The following is a 4159-nucleotide window of genomic DNA, read 5'->3' as shown; positions in this document are numbered from 1 at the left end:
TAGAAATTAAAAGTCCTCCCCAGTATTTCATCCAATCACCCTGATTTGCTAATTAGCACATTTATTCAGCCAGAAATTTGAACTAATTAGTGAATCAGTTGGCAGAGTTCATGGGTTGAAGAAATGCATGATAGGACTTTTTACTGACCTCTGGATTTCCACCTCTGCCAAGGAGTGACAATTTTGGCTGACTGGCGTGACCTTGTCCCATTGCTCACTAGCAACCCCTACTGGACAGTCTTTAAAAAGCATTTAAAAAAACAAGCCATCAACATTTAAGTTCTGGACCTGTGGCATGCCCCTACGTCTGGAACATCAAACACCTCAAATCACCCCCTTGACACTTCTGACCAAAAATATAGCTCCATATCTCCCCCACATCTGTGCCTGCAAACCAGTGGGTAAATAGTTTTGTGACAACGAAGAGAATCGCGAAAGTCTACTCCCATGCTAACACATTTCAGGGAGGGTGTTAGACTTTATTATCTGAGTACTGCTTACCCAATCATCCAGTTGCTTAAATGAGCAAATACATTTAATTTAATCAAGTCTCATTTTCTTCCTATTGTACTTTCCTCTCCAGATGACTCACCATCATCCCAAACAACAAAATTGGCATTCAAAGATCTGAAGCATATCCTGAATAGGAGAAGAAAAGAAGCAAAACAGGGAAGTTAAGCATATTGTCAGAAAGGAAAAAATACAGTGAGTTCCACAATTTCTCGGACAAAGACATTATTATTATTATTATTATTATTATTTTATTTTATTTTATTTTTTATTTTTTTAAATTAATTAATTAATTAATTTTTTTTGCAGTGTACGCCACAATTTTAGATTTGGAATCACAAAATTCATGTGGTGTTTAAGTACATATTCTCACTTCTTTATTCAAGGGTATTTTTTATTCATTTTGGTTTCACCGGGTAGAAATGACAGTGCTTTTATACATATTTTCCTATTTCAGGACACCATAATGTTTGGGCCAAATGGCTTCACAGGTGCTTCTTATCAGGTGTGTTGAATTGCTTCCTTAGTGCAAGTGTAAGACAGCTTTCAGTAACTAATCTTTTTATTGCCTTTAGAACCCGTTATTGGTGTTTGTCAATATGAGCACCAACGTTGTGCCAATGAAAGTCAGGGAAGCCATTATGAGACTGAGAAATAAGAAAAACAGTCAGAGGTATAGGCCAAACCAAAATAAACTGTTTGAATCATCATTATGAAGAAAGCCAGCGCTGGTGAGCTTTTTAATAGCAAAGGGCCTGTCTCTATAGTCGATGACTGAAGCATTCTCACCATAATGAAGAAAAACCCCAAAACATCTCTCAGACAGATCAGAAACACTCTTCAGGAGGTATGTGTGGATGTGTCAGTGACTACCGAGGCTATACTGCAAGATGCACTAGTTAGCTGTCAAATCAGGAGGGCCAGGTTACAGTTTTGCTTAGAAAGAGCCTGCAAAAATGTCTTGTGGACACATGAGACCAAGATTCACTTGCATCACAGTGGTGGGAAGTGCAAACTGTAGAGGCAAAAAGGAACTGGCCAAGATCCAAAGCATCCCCGTCATCTGTGAAACATTGTGGTGGGGGTTTTGATGGTGATGTTATGGTTTGGGCATGTATGGCTGCCACAGGTACTGACTCACTTGTCTTCATTGATGATATAACTACTGAGGGCAACATCTTATCTACTGATGGTCAACCAAATTCCTCCAGAATCATTGGATGGTGCTTCATCTTACAGCAAGACAATGCTCCAAACATACTGCTAAAGCACATAACATGCAGGAGCTGAAAATGCCTGCACTACAGACATGGCAGAGCACTGCCAGAGTTTTACACAGTGCCTGGTGATCTCTATGGGTCACAGACTTCAAGTAGACATTGCATGCAAAGGATATGTATCAAAGTACTAAACATGACTACTTTCATTTACATTAATATTAATATGTCCCAAACATTATGGTGCAGTAAAATAGGGGGGGTATGTATAAAAGGTGGTGTAATTTCTACATGGTGAAACTAAAGTCTATGAAAATACACTAAATTAATAAAAGCTGAAAATGTGCACTTTGTGAACCACATGTGAATTGTTTGATTGCAAATCTAAAATTGTGGAGTACAGAGCCAAATCAAGAAAAAAATGTCTTTGTCCTAAACATGTTAGAGCCAACAGAGTTCACTTGTAACTCCATTGGCTCTATCAGCAGGTCATGAAAAGCAGGTCTTCTGTTAACAGTTCTCAAGTTTGAGGGAGGTTTATCAGCATAAATGGAGTGTGAGATGCATCTCTACTTAATAAATGAAACATTTTTGAAAAGCATGACTTCCTCCTAGGCAGCAAGCTTTAAAAGTCATTAGCTCTGGAAAATGCTATCAAAATTATTGTCGGAATGCTTGGGTTGGCTCTTAAATCAACTGGGCCAAATAAATCATGTGGTCCTGATGGTATTTAGTTTCGGAAAATGAAAAATTATGTGCTGAACAGCTGAGCGGTATACTGTATACCGATTTTTATTCCAAAGCTCGTAGCAACCAGGCATGGTCCCTGACGCATTGATTAAAAACACTACACTTTCAATAAAAAGAAAAAAACCCAAGCAACTAATAACATGCAGTCAAACAGTCTTACTGAAAAGCAAGTTTCCACCTAGAATTCTGAAACCAGAAACAGCATTCATTAATGGAAGTTTCCTGGCATCAAACTTACATTGACATTAATCTTCTCTGTGTTCTTTTCCCCACTATCAGCAGTAAACAATCACGCAGATTATCATTTGGTCAAGTGAGATCACGTGACTTCCTTGATTCCTTGACATATTTCACGGACTACCACTTCCTTGATTGGTTATGCCAGACATATTCCAGAACTATGTTCCGGACCGAAATGAAAACAAAGCGATAACATTTGTGGCAACACAAGAAGGTTGATGTGGACACATACCAAATATCGTTGCGTGGTGTTTGAAAAATCTGATGAAAATAAGGATAATATTGTTAAAATGGTTCAACATTTTATGCATTGTAAGGGATTACAATGACCTGGGAGTGAATGAGAACATTTTGCAAAACTCTTTACTTGTGTACATGGTCATTGTCATTTACATGTTGGTATCAAAATATAATTTTCACAAACAAAATTACCCTCCAGAGCTCAGTGATCATGGGGACCCACAAAAAGTGCAAATGAAGCCTAGTCAGTTTTGGATCATAGGGCCCATATTATCTAGGCATGAATTTGAAATTTTGTCTTTGTTTATGCTATCACAAATGTTAATGAATTAATTACAATAAATTATCATTTATTCTCGAGACTATGCATAATAATATCATGACTCCAGGATTTTTTTATTGTATCATGATTACCAGCTACATGTTACATTAACATTTTTACAAAGGGGAATATTATTTCATGTTCAAACCTTATAGGATAATATGACCTCCTTTATGGAAACTTTGCTAGAGCACAAAATGCAAAGTAGATTTCTACCTCTCTCATCCCCCAACGAGCAGTTAAAAAATTGTATAAACATGTATAAGGATTGAAACTGTTCTGAAGGTGAAGGTCGACCCTACTTCTTATTACTTACTTGATATTCATATGTTGTTAGGTGTTTCCATTATTTTGTCCAACTGCCGTAAATATGTCTATAAGGATTTTCAATGACAGACAAATGATTAAAATTCCATCCGCATCTATTATTAATGTGTGTACGGTAGGCAGGGGTGTTTAACTATAAAACAGCATAATTTTGAATTTTTTGAACTATTTGAAAACAAAAATTACCATGAAGGTGAAATATACAAATATACAAAAGGCATGCTTTACACAACACAATGAATTAGGGAAGAAAAAGGCTATTTGCATCTCTGCGCACTCAGTACAAATCTTTTGTCAACAAAAGCAGCTGTCATGATATTGCTTCATTAGTTGTTTATTGAAATGTACTTTCATTCTGAATAAGTAGGAGTTGTCTCGTACTGAATAAAAATGAAAACAATCTTTAAGGCTAATAAGCACAATTTCTGCTATTCAGTACGGCAAAAAGTCCTATACGGGCAGCGGTAATACATTAATTGGCTTTAGCCTACAGTGCAGAGGAATGCATTTTACAACAAGACAGTAAAACAAAAATTTGCTGATCGTGTTGAGT

At 36.7% G+C, this 4159-nt stretch overlaps 1 long non-coding RNA gene across 1 annotated transcript; it reads left to right on the top strand.

The window, feature by feature from the left end:
- The first annotated feature begins 275 nt into the window (after positions 1–275).
- Positions 276–3334, top strand: LOC118228353. The gene is made up of 2 exons (XR_004765465.1): positions 276–705; positions 2757–3334. It is a non-coding gene; the product is annotated as an uncharacterized LOC118228353 (long non-coding RNA).
- The last annotated feature ends 825 nt before the right edge of the window (positions 3335–4159 follow it).

Source organism: Anguilla anguilla, chromosome 5 (genome assembly GCF_013347855.1).
Source record: "Anguilla anguilla isolate fAngAng1 chromosome 5, fAngAng1.pri, whole genome shotgun sequence".
Taxonomy (NCBI): domain Eukaryota; kingdom Metazoa; phylum Chordata; class Actinopteri; order Anguilliformes; family Anguillidae; genus Anguilla; species Anguilla anguilla.
The sequence above is the reverse complement of the archived record's forward strand: the minus strand, read 5'-3'. Positions and strand labels throughout refer to the sequence as shown.